Source organism: Neovison vison, chromosome 2 (assembly GCF_020171115.1).
Source record: "Neovison vison isolate M4711 chromosome 2, ASM_NN_V1, whole genome shotgun sequence".
Taxonomy (NCBI): domain Eukaryota; kingdom Metazoa; phylum Chordata; class Mammalia; order Carnivora; family Mustelidae; genus Neogale; species Neogale vison.
The window spans coordinates 193,375,289-193,397,493 of NC_058092.1; the positions used below are offsets into that span (position 1 = coordinate 193,375,289).

Here is a 22,205-nt window from a genome sequence, read left to right on the forward strand (position 1 = left end):
TTTCCTTTCTTTTCTCTCTCAAGACATTTTTAGAACAGATGTAGAGGCCTTCTCTTCTCTCTCCAGAAAGCTTCATCATACAGGCAATAAATATTTTCTTATCTTGGAGTGCATGTGGGGTGCTATCCATCTCAGTATCTAGGAACAAAATTTTGGTTGGAGGTCCCTCTGTGTCAGTAAAGTGCCTGGAAAAACTTCATTCCACAAACAGGCTCAAATGGTCAAGTTGAGGATGTTGGATGTGTTTTCTGCCTATGTCAGAGTTTAAAATGTTCACTTGGATTGCCGCAGGGAAAGTTGACTACAGGGACATAAAAGTCAAAACAGCAACAACAATTATGAGGCAATTGTTCTAATTCAGCTAAGAGATGGTGGTGGCGTGGCATAAAATGGGAGCAGTGTAGAGCAGGGTATATTTTGAAAGTTAGAGCCAAGAGGATTAGCTTCCATAGTGGAAGACAGTGGGAATGGAGTAGTTTTAAGGTTAAGGTGAGGGTAATCAAAATTATTTTTGGCAAGTTGAATTTGAAATGCCTGGCAGACTTTCATACAGAGATGCTGTGTATTCACGTAGATACATAAGTCTAGAGCTCAGAGTCAGGAGCAAAATTCTGGGTATAGGCTAAAAAGGGTTTAAAAATTACATATAAAGGCAGTGACCTCTGTCTAAAGGCAATCTACATATGAAATTGCAGCCTAATATGTTAATAACATACATTGAATTTTTTTGTGACTACATTTTTGTGGAATCTAGACAGTGTTGTAAAAATATGTAGTTACAAAAATTTGGGGTCAACAGACACATGAAAAAATGCTCAAGATCATTTGGGATCAAAGAGTCTTTGTCTGCAAGTCCAAGTGTAAGCAAAGGTTGTGGGTGAGGGGGAAGCAGGCTTCCGGCTGAGCAGGGAGCCTGATGTGGGGCTCGGTCCCAGGACCCTGGGATCATGACCTGAGCTGAAGGCAGGTGCTTAACAACTGAGCCCCCAGGCACCCCTTGAGGTCAAATTTAAAAGTCTGAATCTTCTGATACAAATATGGCCATATTTCTTTTCTTTTTTTTTTTCCAATTTATTTATTTTCAGAAAAACAGTATTCATTATTTTTTTATTTTTATTTATTTTATTTTATTTTATTTATTTATTTTTTTGGTGGTTTTTTTCCTTTTTATTTTTATTTTTTTTTCTCCAATTTATTTATTTTCAGAAAAACAGTATTCATTATTTTTTCACCACACCCAGTGCTCCATGCAAGCCGTGCCCTCCACAATACCCACCACCTGGTACCCCAACCTCCCACACCCCCGCCACCCCAAACCCCTCAGATTGTTCTTCAGAGTCCATAGTCTCTCATGGTTCACCTCCCCCTCCAATCCACCCAAAAGCACATACCCTCCCCAATGTCCATAACCCCACCCCCCTTCTCCCAACCCCCCTCCCCCCAGCAACCCACAGTTTGTTTTGTGAGATTAATTTCTTGATTTTCCCCATTATCTTTTACAAGTTAGGCGTTTTATAAATATCTATGTTTAAAGACCTTAAACCTTAGCTCAATTCTAAATCTACCCATATTAGAAGATAAATAGGACTATAGGACCTATGAAAATAAAGAATTATATAAGAACTTTATGGAAAAGGGAAACTAAAGGACTTGTGTTTGGCAGTGCATTGCCTTCCCTTGCTATTGTCGATTAGTTGTTTAGAATTCTGTCTAAATTACTAGGTGTTCTGTGTTTATGGTCTCCAATATGTCTCCCCTGGGAGAGATTAAAATGTTTTCTTCTTTTTTAGGATGGTAATACTGTATTCTTGCATTAATAGGAAGCATCATCGGTTCCTACATAATAACAACTTAATTAAATGAAATTTGGACTAAATGTAAAGAAAAATTAATGCCAACTTCTTAGAAGAAAATACATTGTCTGAATCTGCAGCTCAGATGTAGTTCTTTACTTTTCCTGTGTTGCTCAGTTTGTTTTTAAAATAAAAAAGGGAGGAGCCTTAACTATGCTCTGTCTTCCTGATATGGCAAGTGTATAAAATCAATATTCAAAATGAGACAAAACTGTGGGAATTTTTTATGTCCAGGCAATCTTTGACAAAGACCTTTTGGTAGAATGGAAGCCCTTCTTCCTGTTCTTATTTACATGTTCTCTCAGGTGAATGAAAGAAAAATGATCATGTGGAATGGAATACATTGATTGGCTTTAAATTTTATGCAAATTTAGCAGGACTGTCCACTAACATGTCTTGTGCTTTATTTGTGAAGGTTACAGTATAGGGAAATCTGTTAGGGCAGCTAAAGAATTTCACTCAAAATGCCAAGGAGATGAATAGTACATAGTGATTATAGACTTATTTTCTGGATTGCTGGAAGTGTTCCTTTTATATTATATTATATTATATTATATTGACAAAGAAAATGTTAAGTGATTTAATTCCTTATTGGAAATTGCATACATTATAAGAGAAAAACTGTCTCATAGGTCAGGTAGTAAAACAAAGTCATAAATTTTAAGGTAAATTAATTATCACATTATTCCTATTACCCTCAAAAGTGCAAGCAGTTGAGAAAAGAAATGAAACTTTAAGGAATAGTAGGGCTAGTATGTGTGACCAAACAGATTTAAGTTGTCCTAATGGCTTATCTTTGGTTATAAAAGAAAACCTCCATTCTAACTAATTGGATTTAGCCCAGAATTATAATAATGTTTGATCAAAACTCTGAGCATAAAACTGTCAAACAAATAAGTGAAACTAAATCACAAACTACATGGAATCATAACCTTGTATAGGTCTGGGGACTGAAGTGTTTCCTTAGAGGTAAAAACCATTATTTTTTGTTGGTCATCCTCATGATTCTGACAGAATAATCTCTCAGAATTTATCTCAATTATGGTCTATTTGCTTCTAGTCAATTCTGCATGTAAATAATCAGAGCTGGAGATCTAATTTAGATGTGATTCTTAAGCCTGGAGACTTTTTAAAATAAATAAAATTATTGTCCTCTATGGATTGCCTAGTCCTCTTTTCTCGATTCATGAAGAAGATGTATGAAATAGGTCAGGTCAGATTCTTTATCTGATCCTTATTATTGGACTGCCTCCAATTTCTGACAGAAGGGACTCAATGAGAAATGTTAGGAAAGGGATTGATGTTGAGATTATACCCTCTTCTGAGATTGTCTCTTTAGAGTTAGTGACGACATATACTGGTGTGTACTAGATCTTGCCTGTGAATGCCCAATGTCCCAGGTAATTAATAATAGTGTTCCTTTTACTCACAAATATAACTTGGTTTAGAAGATAAATTATATATTCATCCCATTTCTAAGTTACTTCTTACAGCTAATTCAGTTTGAGACAGGTTTTAGCTGAGCTTATCACTTTCTAGTAAGTTTTCCTACAGTGGTTAGAACCTCACTATTCACTGACATTCTCACTTTTAGCAATCACTTCCTCTAGAGTTGAGATCCACAGGCTAGGCATGCTTATGTTGTTTGTCTGCCTTATCTATACAACAGGGTCCCAAGAGTTGCAAGATGTCCACCTTGCTATCCTGTACTCAACCAAGAAGCCAAAGCTAAACATTTTATGTATCATTTTGGAAATACCAACTTCCTGTATTACTAATGATAAATTTGCATAGCAAATAAATCTAAATATATCATAAATTGAAGTTCTTCTACTGACAAGGCAGAGTCATCTCTAAAGAACAATCCGGTTATTGATGTAGACAAAATTTTAAAAAAATGAAGAAATAAAAAAACAACTACCTGAGAGCACTTGAGGATGAGCCAAAACAGGAAGTTTCTGGACGTTTGGAAGGAGGGAACTTCATAGGGTGATTTCTCCATTTGTGTAGCTTTTAGCATGAAAGCATCTGCAGCAAGGGATACCTGAAACTCTAGTATATTCTTTCTGGAGGATAGGAATTAGATACAGCTGCTGGAAAGTGAGGAGGGGAAAAAGAAGATAATGAGAGAGAGAGAGAGAGAGAGAGAGATGAGTAGAGAGGGGGGCCAAATTTGATGCTCATTCTGTCCCTCTCTCCAGCTGACTCATGACCTTGGTTGCTGGGGCAGATTGCAAGCAGCTCAATTAAGAAGAAGAGCTGAAATGAGATCTGAGCTGCTGGTGAAGAAATGTTTGCAGTTTTAGTCCATGCAAATTAATTTGCCTGCTAAAATGAACAAACAAAAACACAGTTTTTGAGACATTTGCCAGAATTCAACGTTTCCACCCCTAACACTCCCAATGTCTAGGATATGGCCCATAATTCCAAAGAAACAAAAAGTAAACCAGTCTCAAGAGAGAGAAAAAAACATTCAACAGAACCCAACTGTGAGATGACCCAGATGGAATCCACAGAAAAAGATTTTAAAATAGCTGTTAAGCTATGCTCAGTGATGTAAAGGAAAACATATTCACACTGAATCAAAGAAATATAAGCCATATAAAAAGAACCAAATGTAATTTCTAGAACTGAAATATGTAGTATCTGAATTGAAATTCACTAGATGGCTTCATACCAGAATGGGATTGACAAAAGAATGACCCTGTGAATATCAAGATAGATCATTTAAAATTATTCAATCTGAGGAACAGAGAACCAAAATGATTGAACAAAAATATCAAAGACTCAGGTACTTTTGGGCCAATATCAGATATACTAACATAAGTTTAAGTTTGGTTTGGGAAGGAGAGAAGAAGAATAGAATAGAGCAGGAAACAAGAGTTGAAGAAATAATGACCAACTGAAAGCAGAAGGTAATTTTCTCAGTGGTGGGAATTTTAAATGTCCAGACCTGGACAGTGCTCACACCAGACAGGATGGGCACAGAACATGGGCTTATAGCTGCATTATTTCACAGAGCTGCTTCTTGCTTATCAGGCTGTCGGTATAGAACATATCACAAGGAAGCCAAGTTTTCAGGGGAAATAAATGCATTTTGGCCCTGGGCTCGAAGTCTATACTTTATGAAAGTGCATAAGCAAAGTCTTAGAGAATCCTAACCTGACTTGGAGCAGTTTGGTAGAATTAACAAAGAGGTGCAAAGGGGTCTTCAAAAAGAGGGACTTTGCCTTCCATTCAGAGGGATGGGGAAGGACTGGGGTCTCGAAGAACTTGCATGTTCATGAAATGAGGGGAAAGCGTTCCCAGGACTTTTTTTTCCTAAAAAATTCTCTCTCCCCATCTTCCTTCTTTAGTAACACCTACACTATCCCACCAGTTTTCAAACATTATAACATTACACAAAGTCATCTTGAGATAAAGTGGGACTTATTTTATAGAGGTCATTATTACTAACTAAGATATGTGGAAGCGATTTATTTTCTTTCTATTTACTCTGCTAGTCCTTTTTTCTTTGTTATGAATGTAATCAAAATTATAAGTGTAAATATTTTCCTGTGGTGAATTTCCATCTTTCCTCCTATACCCTACTTTAAGTTCTTAAACTCCCCTGTCATTTATGGAAACTTGAAATTTTAGAAACCTCTTACCTTAAGGGTTGGGAAGAGATTATGATTTTCTTATATACTTCATTTGGAAGTATAATACTTCTTTAAATAAAACCATGGAGAACAAAGGAGAAGAAATTGACCTTACTATGTTGCTTTGTTTAACCAAATCACCAATGCTTCTAGCAACTTGCTGCTCAAATTATGGTTTGCAGATTAGCAGAAGCAGCATCACCTAAGCCCTTGCTAAAAATGTAAACCCCTTGGACCCACTCCAGACCTATTGAATCAGAATATGCATTTAAACAAGTTCCCTAGGTGACTCCTATGGAAATCACATTTTTGGAAGTCCTACCCTAGGACAGCTTTATCCTTCACCCCCCCCCCCTTTAAAAATATAATCTTTACAACAATTTAGTTTCTACATCCTCATCTTTCAAGTGGTAATTGATCACCTTTTTCTGTATAAGTCATTTCCTTATGTGGCCCCTGGCATGTTGATGGGCAACAGAATGGACAGAGTCAAAACACTGTGTGAAGGCAATACAAAAAATGTAAGGGGTGAGGTAATGTCCTCTAATCTTTTGAGTGAGTTGATGTCTAAAAAGGTAGAGCTTTCCTCAATGTCTAATAGATGTCCCAACATTGACTAGTTAGTTTCTATGAACTGATGCAAAAGATAAATTCCAGGGAGAGGTAGGGTAGGTGGTGATTATGTCGGGAAGTTGGCAGGAAGGAACTTCGTCAAGCATTTCTATTCCTAGGAAGGCTTGTAAATTAAAGAATATTTAGTGCTTTAAAAAACTGGATGAATGGAATAAAAATAAGGAGTATGCAATCTGATAGTAAGCCGTCTGATGTTCCCTAGATCTTAGCTATTGTTGGTGCTTTCCACTAATGAAGTCTTATCAGGTTCACTCACATAAAATTCTTTTCAAAGGAGAAATCAAATAAACTCCAACATATACATGCATGCATGTGTGTGGGTGTGTGCCCCCCTTCTCCAGTCCTGATTAAAATGGATCTAACCACAAACTCTGGATACAAAAGTACTACTAATGCATAACTAGGTCAATAAGCATAACCCAGACTTCCAAAATGTGAGGCTGAACTCGTATTTGAGAGCTTCAGACAATCAATGCCCTGCTTTGATTCTTGCACTCCCTTTCATTAATTCTGGGCCAACGCATGGCCCACGCTAATTAGTCCGTCTTTAATGGAGGCAGTTACTGAATGTCAACACCAGGGTAGGTCACTAAATGCCACTTCTGCTGTTAAAAACCAAGGGAACAGGGGACAGAGCGCACCGAAGGCAACAAGAAACATGGAACAGTAAGAACATGAGGGAGAAGGAAGTGCCGTTAATGAATGATAATGAAATGGAAGAGGCCAAAGTCTATTACAAGCTCTGAAGTTAATAATAATCTTGTTTCCCATTTAATGAGCATCAGGAGAGTCTTCAGAGTAAAGGTAAGGCTGTGAAGTTAGAAGAAAAATGATATAAGCTAGAGGGAGACTAAGCAAGGGCTTCCTTGTAATTGCGTAAGTTAAGAGAGAGTATGATACAAGACAGAAATTATGCTCAAGATTTTTTTTAGCCCACTATTTTAGTCTTTTTAAACCATAGAATGTTGGGAAAATTGTTTCAGTTGTGATTGAGTGAATGTGTGCTGTGTGGTCTTTGAGTACTTTGAGTGGTATTTTGGGGTTATCATTTGTTTTCATGAATTTGATTAATTTGTCATTTACACTGTTCTTGTTCATTCCTGTTTCTGTATTTACATTTTACAAGCAAAGAAGTGAGGTACAAATATTATGGAGGAAATGTTTGTAAAGTAAATTATTCCTTACAGAAAATATCCTGCACGTATGTGTGGTTCCTGATTACTTACTGAAGTTTTATGGTTATGTGTTTTCTATTACTCCCCATAGAATACAGAATCTCTCAGGTGGGAAGAATGCCCAGCCTCCCCTACAGTATACATCCAACAGTGTTCTGTACACAGTACTCTCTCACTAAATGTGTTTGTTTCTGTACTTTGCAATGATCATTTTAATTACAAAAATATTATTTTAGTATTTGTCACAATAAGAATTCTCTTACTGAATACCACATTTGAACTCCAAAATTAGCTCTAAAGATTATAAAAGGATTTCTTATAAACTATATTTATAGAACTGATATTGGACTATGTTGATTTAGAGTTTTTCTATATAGATTAGTTGGTTTGGGATAGGAGAGGACAAACGAAATATCACAAAAAGTAAATCTTTTCACTAATATTTTCCCACAGATTTTCATGACTCGTGTCTGATGTAGTGAGACAAAGCTTTTTTGAATGTCTTAGAATTTAAATGGCTGGCTGTGAGGATTTTAACAATATCTGAGATTCTTTTTTTTTTTCCTCTCTTTTAAACAGGTATACAAGCACTAAACTTAGAAATGTGTTTGAGCCTTTTAATAAATACCATGATAATTCTGCATGTATTTAGAAGAGCCAGCTTTTAAAAAGAGTTACCTAGAACATAGTAGCAGCTCAGTAAAAGTTAGTCAGATCAACAGATCTATAGATATCTCCTTCAATTAGCCCAGTAATCTGGATCAAATGTTGTAGTCTCCGCTCTGTAAACAAAACGTTCAAATATTACATAAATGCCCAGGCAAGGCTTTAAGTGCTCAGATCCTCTAAGTTGTCCCTTGCTTCTGAAATGGTCTCACACTAACATGCAAACAAGACATGAAAATCAAGAATTAGTGAAGCAGCATGATGTAGGCTGTGGTAGATTAATTGCATTGTACAGTCCTAATTAATGTTATTGCTGTATTCATCCTTTTTGTTTTGTAACTATCTAATTCTTCCATTCTGACTTTTCTTCAGCTGATAGAATGTGGTAGAAGTGATGAATGTGGTAGAAGTGATGCAATGCTTCTTCTAAGTCTCAAGAATCTTACATCTTTCTTCTTTTTTTTTTTAAGATTTTATGTATTTATTTGACAGACAGAGATCACAAGTAGGCAGAGAGGCAGGCAGAGAGAGAGGGGGAAGCAGGCTCCCCGCTAAGCAGAGAACCCGATGCGGGGCTTGATCCCAGGACCCTGGGATCATGACCTGAGCCAAAGGCAAAGGATGAGCCCACTGAGCCACCCAGGTGCCCCTTATATCTTTCTTCTTAGATGATTCTTTTCTTGCTCACTCTAGTCCTTTGTCCACACCATGTGACTATGCCTGGACGCATGGAGAAAACCAAGGTGGCCCAAAGAGAGTCAACTTTCAGAAGCAGAAGCAGTCCTGTCCATACAAGCTCAAGTTTAGGAAACAACCTAAAACCAGAAACTCCTAGATCAGTCTAGTCACAATTTGCAAGTGACAAAATTGTCTGCTAGAGGAATGGTCATTTAAGCTTCAAATGTGGCAGGGTGTTATACAAAGTAGCTAAGTAGTACATGAGTTTAAGAGCTGTGGGCCCCTGATATGTTTCTTGATCTAAAAATTTATTTCCTTATATAGAAATACACTATCCTCATCAAATTATTGTGAAACTTAAATTTGTGCTTGGTGCATTGTCTTGGATGCGCTTAATAAATAGCAATTGCTACACCTGCTGCTATTCCCACTACTATTATTGCTACTATCATGTTACTGTTATGTTACATGTTAATATTATGTTACTGTTATGTTACACTACTATCGTGTTACATGTTACTACTATCATGTTCTACTACTGAACCAAGAGATCTAATAAAATACAGGTATTTTAATATCCTATAGAAACATGAAGAATGTGGGAACTTAACTGTCCTTTTATATGTTGGGGAAGACTAAACAGAGGTGGTTAGATATGAGCTGAGTCTTAAAAGGTCTTTAAGGTGTGAAGAGGTGTTAAAAAATACTAGCAAAATGGTAGCCTATATTAATAAGGGAGACAAAAATAACTGAATTTATATAATGTTTCAGTTGACAAAGGATTTGCAGAAATAATAGTTTATTTCATCTTCCTTTCATAGCAGAAAAATTTATCTTTATTATAGGATTTCAAAATGAACATTCTAACCTTACGTGAGTTATTTGAGGCCATTCAGTTTGAGCACGATGGAGCTAGACTCAAACCCAGGCCTTTTAACTCCAACAAAAGTCTCTTTCCTGTGTATTATGATGCTTGTTCTTATACCGTGATATTTCCATAAATAAGCTAGAGATACTGAAAGCTTATAAAGAAAGTATTTAAATAAGATTCTCAGCATGCTTATGAAAATAGATCTTTTAATTCAGGATATACTTAATCCCTCTTTAGATTTTTCAGACTATTTGGAAGTTAAGCAGAGAAGATGTCACTGTAATTAGATTATTGTTGAGAATTTATGTTTTCCACATTCATTTTGTGTAGTGTGTGAGTGTGGGAGAGAGGGAGGGAGACAGAGGAGAAGTGGGGGGAGAGTATATATCCCATAATAACAGCAGTCTTTTGTTATTTCCAACTCCAAGAAACAAATTGCTTAAAATAATGTGAGTTTAGTATGAGTAGAGTGTTATTTTCTTTAATTGAGAATATAGAAGGACTTGAATTACTTTGTTTTAATTGTTTATAAAGGCCCATAGAAAGACTTAATTTCGTTTTTTGACATCTAGGAAGACCTTTCTGGTATGTAGCAAAAGCCTATCTCTTAATGGTTTGGGACATATCCTGTGACAGAAAGCTGAATAAAAGGGTATATGTAGCCCATTAACATCTTTCTTAAGGTTTAAGCAACATGGGATCACATCACAAAGTCAAGTTTCTGATGTCAGCAATTTCATTGTAAATCACATTTAATGTGGCTTTCTAGTTAAAAAAAAATGCCATTTTACAAGTCATTTCTTGATTGTCCGCCTTCAGGTCAATAGGGCCCTGATGGAGTAATAAATTTTGATGGAACTTTGGCTTATTAACAGCTTCCAAATTATGTTGATAATTGTCCCAGGTTTATGGAGATAACTATGTCATTATGTTTTACTGAGTCTCCAGTATAACCCACTAAGATCGAGACCAGACAGCTGTTGCTAATCCTGCCACATGATATGTAGCTGGGTTGACAAAGCACCGTGTTCTCTGTGGTTTGTTAAAAAAATGTACCAAATCTTGTAGGGTGAATTCCATAGCATTGCTTTCTGCATCCCAGATATAGCTTCTGAGTTCAGTCTCATATATCCAATGGTCTATTCATCAGAAGGCTCATAATTCTCTGCAATTTGGGCATGAGCTAACTGATTTCCTTCCTTTTGATAACAAAAAGATCACTCAAAAGAAAAATGAGCCAAGAATTTGATTACCCATTTCACTATATAGGGCATTCAAATGGCCATTAATCATATGGGAAATGTGTTCATCCTCACTTGTTAATCAGGGAAATACAAATTTAAGCCATAGTGAGATGCTACTATATATCAAGCAAGCTGCCTAAGACTAAAAAGAATGATGATATCAAGTGTTGGTAAGGATATAGAGCTATGAGAACTCTCATATATTTGTGGTAGGAGGGTAAATTGTTGCAACCACTTTGAAAAAGTGTTTACTGTTTACTGCTTTAGCTGAAGATGTACATATCTATAACTCAACAATTTTGTTTCTAATAGAAATGTGTGTGTATGTGCAAAAAGATGCTTGCAGAAGAATGTTCATAGCAGTACTCCTCTAATAGTTCCAAACTAAAAGTTATTTAAATATCTGTCAACAGTATATAATGTGTTCTTTTCATACAATGGAACACCATGCAGTGATGTAAAAGAACAAACTATTATATACAGTAGTAAAGTATGAATATACACACATAATGTGTGAAAGAAGCCAAACACAAAAGAAATTCTTAATCAAGAATTTATATCAATCCCAAATGGGAAAAAATGAACTATTGGAAGAGAAATTAGTACTCTGTCATATTTAAAAAGAAGTAGACGTAGTGCTTAGGAGGAAACACAGGGAAGAAACCTGGGGTTCTATCAATATTCTATTTTTTTGAACTTTGGTGGTGGTTGTACAAGTGTTTGCTTTCTAAATTCATGTTTAGTTTCAACACAACTAAAATGGAAGAATATAATTCAGTTAGTATTACGCTTTACAATTTACTTTCTGTCACACTGTTTTATTTAAGCACAAATGAATCTTCAAGTGGTCATATAGTTTGGCCTAATTAACTAATTAAAATTGTTTCATTATTTTTACAATCACCACTATCATTTATTTCAAATCTACTGCTTAAACATAGGGAAAGACAGTATCACATGTGGAGATTCAAACTGTACCCAAAGCAAGTTGGTAAGATTGGAAACTGTTATATTTGTTTGCTAGGGCAGGCACAAGAAAATACCTCACAGTCAAGAGGAGCCTGAGGAGACTTAACAATTACATGTAGTGTGGTATCTTGGATGGCATCCTGAAACACAAAGGACATTAGGTGAAACAGAGGAAATTTAAATTAAATATGGACTTTACTTAATAATAGTATATCAATACTGACTTATTAATTGTAACAAATGTATCATATAAATTTAAGATATTAGTAACAATAAAAACTGGATGTGGAGCATGCACAATATCTTCATATTTGTTCTGTAATCATACAGCTGTTCTAAAAGAGGTGTATTAAAAAATAAAATAGAAGACTTATGCCATAACATAGAAATTATTACATTAAATGTAAATGGCCTAAATCTAAATCTGCCAATTATAAGACAAAGGTCAATGGAATCATAAAAACCACGATCCAACTATATGTTTTGTAAAAGAAATTCACATCAAATATTACAATATAGGTTGGTTGAAGTAAGTGGATGGAAATAGATATACATTGAAAACATTAATAAAAAGAAAGCAGGATTGATGATATTAATATCAGATAAAGTATTTTTCAGAGAAGATAAAATAATCTGAGACAAAGAAGGATACTATTTAATGATAAAAGGGTAAATCTATCAGGAAGACATAGCAATCCTTAATATGTATTCACCTAATATCAAGGATACAAACCATGTAAAGGAAAAAGTGATAAGACTGAAAGGAGGAATAGACAAATCAACAATTATAGTTGGAGATGATAATACTCTCATTCAATAATTGATAAGACAACTGGACAGAAAATAAGCAAGGGCATGGAAGAACTCAATCCCAGTCTCAACACCAGCCCTATTCAATAGGGTCTAATTGAAATTTATAGAATACTCCACCCAATTTCTACAGGACATACACCAAGAAAGACCATATCCTGGGCCATACAATAACCATCAACAAATTTGAAACAGTTACAGCATACAGAATGTGTTCCTTGATCATGATGGAATCAAACCTGAAATCAATTACAGGATTATACATTATACATTATAGGAAATAGGAATAGGAATAGGAAAATATTCAAGCACTTACAAACTAAATAACACACTATGTAATAAACCATAAGTCAAAGGGGAAGCCTTAAGGAAATAAAAAATATATACTGGAATGAGTGAAATTGAAATGACTAGAAAAGACTGAAAGAAAAAAAGATGATGCAAAGTACCACTAGTGAGGGGTATTACTATGGACTGAAGACATGGAAAGGAAGAGAAAGGAAATACTATGAACATTTATGAATATCTCTATATGCATCAATTTAACAGCTTTGATAACAACTTTCATGAAACTACATGAAGAGGACCAAGCCCTTGAAAAACAAAAACTACTATAGCTTATTATATATGAAATAGATAATTTGAATAGCTCTATAACTATTATGGAAATCAAATTCATAATTAGAGAAAGACTACCACCACCAGCAACATCTTCAGGCTCAGGTAGTTTCACTGTAGTGTTTTACCAAATAGTAAAAAAAGAATAACACCAATTCTATACCATATTTTCTAGAAATAAACACTCTCTAATTCACCTTATGAGGCCAAAATAATATATCAAAACAGACCACGTGCAAAAAAGAAACTCTACTCTCTCTGTCAAATAAATAGGCAAAATTTATTTATTAAAAAAAAAAAAGAAACTACAGATCAATATCCTTTATGAAAATTGGGGCAAAAGCCCGTTACAAAACATTAGAAATATAATTTAGCAATCTATATACCATCACAAAGTGTGTTTTATTCTAAGGATACCAGATTATTTAAATGTTCTAAAATGGGGCACCTGGGTGGCTCAATGGGTTAAAGCCTCTGCATTTGGCTCAGGTCATGATCCCAGGGTCCTGGGAATAGGCCCTGCATTGGGCTCTCTGCTCAACAGGGAGCCTGCTTCTCTCTCTCTCTCTCTCTCTGTCTGCCTGCCTCTCTGCCTACTTGTAATCTCGCTGTGTCAAATAAATAAATAAAATCTTTAAAAAATAAATGTTTTAAAATACTGAAATCCACTATATTAACAGACCAAAGAAGAAAAATAACATGACCTTATAAATCGATGCAGAAAGAGCATTTGACAAAACTCAACACTCATTCAGGATAAAATCTCTTAGAAAACTAGGAGCAAAGGTCAACTTCCTGAACTGGATAACATAGCCACAAAAAACCTTATAGCTGAGATCATAGCTTATAGTGAAAGACTGAATGTTTTCCTCCTAAGATCAGAACAACAACAACAAAAAAGACATAAATATCTCCTCTTACCATAGCAGTGGTATACTGGAAGTTCTAGCCAGCACAATAAAACAAGAAAAGAAAACAAATGGCATGTAAATTGGAAAGAAAATATAAAATTGTCCCTATTTGCAGATGGGATGAATATAGAAAGTTGCATCAACAATACTCTTTTAGGACTAATAGATTATCTATATTACTCTATTTTTATATTATAGTAATGAACATTTTGAAACTAAAATTAAAATACCATTTAATCACCAAACAATCCCCCAAGAAACAAAAAATACCATGGCTTAGGTGCAAATCTAACAAAATATTATAATGTATAGGACCTTTATGCCACAAACTACAAAATGCGTTTTTTTTTCCAATTTATTTATTTTCAGAAAAACAGTATTCATTATTTTTTCACCACACCCAGTGCTCCATGCAAGCCGTGCCCTCTATAATACCCACCACCTGGTACCCCAACCTCCCACCCCCCCACCACTTCAAACCCCTCAGATTGTTTTTCAGAGTCCACAAAATGCGTTTTAAAGAAAGGGAGGAAAACCCTAAATAAATAGAGAGACATACTGTGTTCATGGATTGGCACACTTGACAGAATAAAGACGTCAATTCTCTGCAAATCAATACACAGTTTTACCACAACATTCTCTTATATTATTTCAGATGGGTTAAAGAACATGAAGGCAACTTCTTGCCTTATTTCCATGAACCTAAATTTTAGCATCTAACGCTACACACGCTTATGAAGAAGAGGACAAAGTACTCTGTAACCCAACCTGTAAATTTTTTCAACAGCAAAAGAATTGGGAGATAATGAGAGTCTTCTCAATAGAGTCCTTCAAGCTGAGACAGGAAACTACTTGGTGAGGGGATTGTGGCTGTGTTTAGACTGATCTTGCCAATGTTTCTGGGATCCCTGAGTCAATAAACTAAACATCATCATCATCATCATCACCATCATCATCATCATCATCACCATCATGATAGCCTCTACTCACTGTGTTTCATAAATGTGCTAATCATGAACCCCATGAGACTAAGAAAGTTTACATCAACTGTCCAGATTCACAGATTATAAATAGTATCAGTAGCACTCAGACTCAGGTTTCATTGAATTCAAAGCCACTGACCAGTGAAAATTATTAGAAGTATCTTAGCATTTATTTTTATCTCATATATTTTTCCTTTTCATTTCTATCATATATTGTATCATTCATTAACATTAACCAATAGTGTGTGTATATACACATATACATCACTAATTAATAATTAGGTAGGTAAAGGGAACTTTTTAAAGTTTTCTTTCATAGACACATATAAAATCTGGGAAATCACTATAAATTACCCTCTCCTGCCTTCCCCATACTAGATTTTATATTTTTTATATAATTCAGCTGTATATGACCCATCAACATCCCGGTGATGAATAATAATTCTGAAGGGCAAGTGTCTTTAAGTAAGAAAACTAGAAGTATTAATTAAATGGCTTTACATTTCTTTTTTCAAAATGTATCTGTTCACATGTAATGGAACAATTCCCTGCATCCACATTTGAGGTCTGTCCATGTTGTCTTTTCCTACCTGAATCCTTTTCTCTAATATTTGGTATGATTGACAGTGGGGGTAGAGCCCACACTCAAAACAACATACTGCTTTGGCATCTCTCCTATGAATTCCTGAGGCAATGAAAGTCAGAAAAACATTGTCAGGCTAGGGTCATAATAAAAGGCCCTATTGAATGCTGTTCTCCTGAGCCTGTAAATTCAGGGAAGTTTATTGTCCTGATCTTGAGTCCACAGATTATGCTGTGTGATTTAAGGCACTAAAGAAGCAGTCAGTTTGAGCAGCAGTAAAATTTCTGCAGAATAAACAAACTCATAAACTGGCATTCTACAACCTTCTCACACTGCACTATTTTCCCTGGGTTGTTTCACTCCAGCATTATAGTGTTAAAATGATGCAAAAGTCCTAGACTTTAATGTCTAGGACTTAAAAAGACAGGATTCACATTTAGAAAATGCGTATTGAATACCTTCTGATCTGAAATTTTCCCTAAAAATGTTTTAATGACTTAGCACTTTCTATGATAACAAACAAAATTGTCCTGTCATTTATTCTGTGGTTTGGGCCGGTCTATATAGTCTGTGAGAAAATGCATTCCATGCAAGATGACTCCTAGTGGCCTGCATTTTTCTTGGCCATTGTTGCAATTAGTTGAAAATTATGAGAAATTCCCTCATTGAAGGTAAGAAAGTCTGGGATAGATGAGGCACAATAATTTGTAACTGGTGTGTGTCAACCTAAGCCGCTTTTCCTAACACTCCTTTCCTTTTAAGTGGCTACCATGGCTCTTTTATAACTCAGGATTTCTGTAAGTCTTTCTAAGCTTTTATAAAAGCCAAAACTATTTGGAACAAGTAGTAGGTGTCGCAGGAAGGGTTAGGATTAAAAGAAAGTGACTTGAGAGGAATGAGGAAGAGAAGAGTCTTCCTGCCCAGCTTAGAAGGAACATGAGGAACAAAGAAGTGTGCCAACATATTGATTGTTCACCAAGTGTCTGGTGGTTGGCTTGAAGAAGATCAAGCTTATTATGCTTAGAGTCCATGCATTCACAGCCCAGCCCAAGAGTATGGTCCCCAAATGTATTGAAGGAGAACCAGAGTTACTGGACCTGAAGAGACCCTATGAGCGTAGGGATGATGGATATACTGCTAATGCCCAATGAGGAGAGAAGGCATACCCAATGCCTTTAAACTATGTAAGATATTGTGCCTTGAGCACGGTAAGGTTGGGAGCTGAAACTTATTGGAATTGATTTCTCTGAATCATTATGTTTGCTTGCATGCCAGAATTTCTGGTTTGTTATTTGCATCAACTATAAGACATTAATTCTTATGCCTATAAGATCTGCAACAAGAGCTATCTACCCGGAGACATTCACTTCTATGATATTAATTCCCAAATATTTTGTGAAATGTCTTTTCTGTTACACCTTAGGTTATCACTTATGATATGGTTTATTGTCAGTTTGAACAGATTCTGTGGTGTCCTTTTGGCGTTGTATGTGTATATATTGCCTGATTTTAATATTATGTATCTCTGCCTCTTAAGGGGGAGTATTATGGTTTAAGCTATTCTGTTTATTTCACTTTCCAATAACTCAAAATAAGAGACATAGGGAGCAGTATGCGGCAGCAGCTCACATTAACATATATTAACTGAAACTGAAAAGAGCAGAAGAAAGTGAAAAAATTAAGACCAAATACCAGGTCTGCTTTTCTTTGATTACCTAGTACATATGTGTTATAGTGGATGTATTGTTTCATCAAAACTGAGACCTGTTGATTGTACAATCATTATTTTGTGTTTTATTTATTTTTTTAAAGATTTTATTTATTTATTTGACAGAGAGAAATCACAAGTAGATGGAGAGGCAGGCAGAGAGAGAGAGGGAAGCAGGCTCCCTGCTGAGCAGAGAGCCCAATGCGGGACTCGATCCCAGAACCCCGAGATCATGACCTGAGCCGAAGGCAGCGGCTTAACCCACTGAGCCACCCAGGCGCCCCTATTTTGTGTTTTAATAGGGAAGAAAACATGCTACCAATTGAAGGACACAATACTTTCTTATCACTTAGAATGTTTATTTTATAATTATTGAAAGAATTCAGTATATGCTTTTATTGTGTATCTCTCTTGGACATGCATGGGAAAGAAAGTAAAAACGAAATAAATTAAAGTGTTGCTGAAGCTTCTTTCCCTCTGGAGTCTGATTTTCCTGAATTGCCTTCCAATTTAAGGTCATCAAGCCCCATATTATCCAAATATGGGTTAAGTCATCAAGAGCGTTAGTGAGGCAACGATTGTTTAGAGATCACACCACTCTTTGGAGTTCTCTCCCAAGATGTTGATGTCCATTCTGCAAGTTTTGATGCTGACACTTTTCATGTTTGCACATGCTGAAAAAATGAAATTGTAATCACACCCTCCCTACAACAATCTTTTTTAAAAAGATTTTTTAAAAAGATTTTTAAGATTAAAGATCTTTAAGATTTTTATTTATTTATTTGAAAGAGAGTGAGAGAGAAAGAGAGAGAGGGAGAGAGAACAGGAGTTGGGGGAGGTATGGGGAGGAGCAGAGGGAGAAGCAGACTCCCCACTGAGCACGGAGCTCAATGTGGGGCTTGATCCCAGGACTCCAGGATCATAGCCCCAGCTAAGGCAGTCACCTAACCAACTGAGCCACCCACGTGCCCCTACCTACAACAATCTTAAGGTGCCATAAATTACAACAGACACTCCATCTTCAATATATTAAATTATTAAAAAGAATATGTGCCTTAACAATGAAACATGGAAATAATAGTCTGTATAATTTCTTATAAAATAGATTCATAATACAGGAAAATTATTTTACAGGATTAAAAGGGAAAACCTTTTACATAGATGTCTTCTTACATTGTTATTTTCAAAACAAAAATACTAACATTCTTCTTTAAAGCTTTCAGAAAGGTGTAGCCCACCAACTATGCTGAGATGATTTACTGCTGTGATCGTTTGATCAACAAGATTCCTGTTCACATTGCGAGATCACGATTTAATGTTCTTCCATTGTCCTTCTGTTGAACAAAACATCCCAAATGATAATTAGAAAATAGAAGACATTAAACAAAATTAATTAGTCTGAAAAATTAATTCTGAATATTGAATATTTTTCTTAAGTAATATTACTTTTTTGAATATACAGAATGGCAAGATTTGGAAATATCATAGCATTTTGAATGCACTGCAATCTGTATAAAATTGCTTCTTCTCAATTTTTGTTCTAGCTGTCTTGGAGTGGAATTTGAACATTCAGATCATGCCCCATGAGGAAAATGTTTCTGGGCACCACATCCTCAACCTAGGTGTGTTTATTTACGTGTGCTATATGCATATGTTACTATACTAATCTATTATCTTCATTTAAACTATACACAAAAACAATGATATATGGGATGTGATGAGAAGTAAAAACAAATAAAAAACAGTTTTAATATATTCCTGTTGGAACCCCCAGAGGGTTATCTCGCACACTGATTATGAATGCCACCTTCCTAAACTATCAAAATATGATCAATCTGACGAGTGTTCTTCTTCTTCTTCTTCTTTTTTTTTTTTAAATCAGGGAAAATATAACTTGCTTTCCCAGTTTGTGGGTTTGTTTGTTTGTTTGTTACTAGTGTCTTAATGCTAGAGAGTTAATTTGTTTCTGCAAGTGAGCCTTTGATTACCTGAATGTAACTTCCTCATGTAGCAAGAGTTTAGTCTTAGGAAAAGTTCCCTGTGAAGTTAATTTTTATAAATTGAGTCCTGCTCCTCATTGACTTCATAAAATGGAAAATTTGTTTCTCTTGGGGCAGAGGGGAAACACAGCCCTTTAGATGTAATAAAATCACGCTAAAGTGTAGAGAAAATCTTGAAAAGCCCATGTTTAAAAGAAAATCATTACCTTTATGCTCAAATTATGTTACTCAAAATGAGATCAAATTCTGATTGCAAAATAGTAAAGCTTCCACCCTGCTTTTTAAAATTCCTGATATAATACTAAAAGATTGAAAGGAGGAAAAAAAAAAAGTGAAGAAATCCCCTACATTAATTAAATGAAAAATTTCCTTCCTATTTCCTTTTGTCCATTTTACTCTCATAGCCCAGTCCAAACTCTGGCTATTGAATATTTACACATGAAAATTATAGTAAAAAGGATCAATATTACAGATAATATAATCAGCTTATGTGTATAATGTTGAATATTTTATCAAGTTACCCATTATTTAAGTAAAACTGTTCCTTTTATTTATGAAGGCAGATTCCTTGGAGTGAGGATAGAATGTGTCCCTCAGGATTCCTCATTAAAAGAGCAAAGGAGGGCGCCTGGGTGGCTCAGTGGGTTAAGCCGCTGCCTTCGGCTCAGGTCATGATCTCAGGGTCCTGGGATCGAGGCCCACATCGGGCTCTCTGCTCAGCGGGGAGCCTGCTTCCTCCTCTCTCTCTGCCTGCTTCTCTGCCTGCTTGTGATCTCGCTCTGTCAAATAAATAAATAAAATCTTTAAAAAAAAAAAAAAGAGCAAAGGAGGTAGAGGTGTATATTTCCTGTGTTTGAATATTCATTTGATTTCTAAATGTTGGCTATATAGTGAATGCAAGTGTATCAATATCTGCTTAAAGCTTCAGGAGAGAATATTATAAATTAAATCATCAGATCAAAGGGACACATTTTTAATTTGAAACATGTGCTGACAGTGTATGAGTGTCTATCTCTGAAAGTACCACTAATATTGATAATCATCAATTATATTAACTTTTGTCAGTGAGGTGAAAAACAAGTCCTCTAATTTGCTTTTGTAATACTTGTTAGCTATATATTAAACATTTTATAGTCATACTAATTTTTTGTGCCTAAATTCTTGTATTTGTTGCCCATTTTTGCTTATAAAAGCATTATATATTTTTCATTTAACAAAGTATCTGCACATCTTTTTTTTTTTTTTTTTTTTTGACAGAGAGAGATCACAAGTAGGCAGAGAGGCAGGCAGAGAGAGAGGAGGAAGCAGGCTCCCCGCCGAGCAGAGAGCCCGACGCGGGACTTGATCCCAGGACCCCGAGATCACGACCCGAGCCGAAGGCAGCGGCCCAACCCACCGAGCCACCCAGGCACCTTATTGTTATTAGTACTTTATATTATTTTTGTAAGTAAACACGTGTACCTTGATAAAGTTTTTTATTTTTGTGCTATTGTTCTCCTCTCTGGTGAGGTGCTGGAAAAGCAAACCTGGATCCCTTTCAATTATAAACTGGAAAAATGGCAGATTTAAATATAATGCATACTGTACCTCATAAAAAAAAAGGAGATGAAGTACCATTTTGAGCAACAAAGAAGGACCTGAAAACTAGAGCATTAAGCCAATTGACTGAGGTTATATTGGCATGGTAGGTGATTATCCAACCCTAAATTAGACCCTAAGAAGAGAATCAGACTTGGATTTCCACACAGGAGCAGAAGCTAAGACATGGAACTTGAGGTTAGAAGGAGTTGGGACTAAGATTCCCATGTAAAGACAGGACAGCTGGAGGATATACTTATAGGGAAAGGAGAAAAGAATTCTTGGCAGGATAGTCCTTTGAGAAACAAAATCCTTTCTGTATTAGGAAGTTAAAAAAAAAATTTCCAGGAGAAATCAAAGTCCTGAGCCTGTGCTCAATTTATGCAACCCCACCTGGTGCTGTAGGAATTCCCAAACTAGGAACTTCAGTTGGACTCTGACTGATAACGACCCCAAAGCCTAAGAGAAGTCCATGTTCTAGAAGTCAGAACCACAAGCTGGAAAAGTTGAGCTACCCAATTTCCAAATCAGCAAAGGGAGAAAAAATAAAGGAAGAAGCCAAGAAAATGTATGTTAAATAAAAAGCATAAAATAAAATAGTGGAAATAAATCCTGTGTGTAAGTAATTAACATAAATATTAACCTATCACAGTCAGTAGTAAAGAGAAGAGGTCCTATGATTAGGCTAAGATAACAACAAAATCCGGTGACAGACTACTTTACAACTAAAATATAGTGATCCAGATTTAGGGTCGGGGGGAAGTTGGAATAAAGATCTGAATCTGGGTTCAGCAAGGTAGTAGAATAACATAACTTGAAAATGCTTTCGCTCTAAACACTTTAGATCCTGGGTAAAGTTACGTTATTTGGTGTCTCTCAGGGGAAAGAAAATAATATACACGAATGTCAGAAAATAGTAAGTAACTTAAAGCCATAAGGACAAAAATCAATGTTCAAAGTCTGGCTGTTCTGGTGGTAGTTTGGGGGAAGTTAATAGTGAGGTCATGCTAGTTCGGGGACCCATCTATAAATAATGCCCAGGAGGATGAGAAGATGAAATTTGGCTCTTGAAAACAGGGAGACAGATCTGAGGCCATCTGTGATAAACTGTAAATTTGAAGGGATTGCATGCATGCAAGCTTGTCATGTTCAAGGGATCAGTAAGATGATCAGTGAAGCTGAAAGGGAAGTGGGAAGGGTGGTAGGAGATGAAGTCAGAGAGGAAGAGGGGGATGGTGACACATGGCTGTTGTGGCTCAGTGGATAGTCTTTGGCTTTTACTCT

At 35.8% G+C, this 22,205-nt stretch overlaps 1 long non-coding RNA gene across 1 annotated transcript; it reads left to right on the forward strand.

The window, feature by feature from the left end:
• The first annotated feature begins 6,911 nt into the window (after positions 1-6,911).
• Positions 6,912-20,616, forward strand: LOC122898929. The gene is made up of 3 exons (XR_006383074.1): positions 6,912-6,931; positions 18,888-18,965; positions 20,601-20,616. It is a non-coding gene; the product is annotated as an uncharacterized LOC122898929 (long non-coding RNA).
• The last annotated feature ends 1,589 nt before the right edge of the window (positions 20,617-22,205 follow it).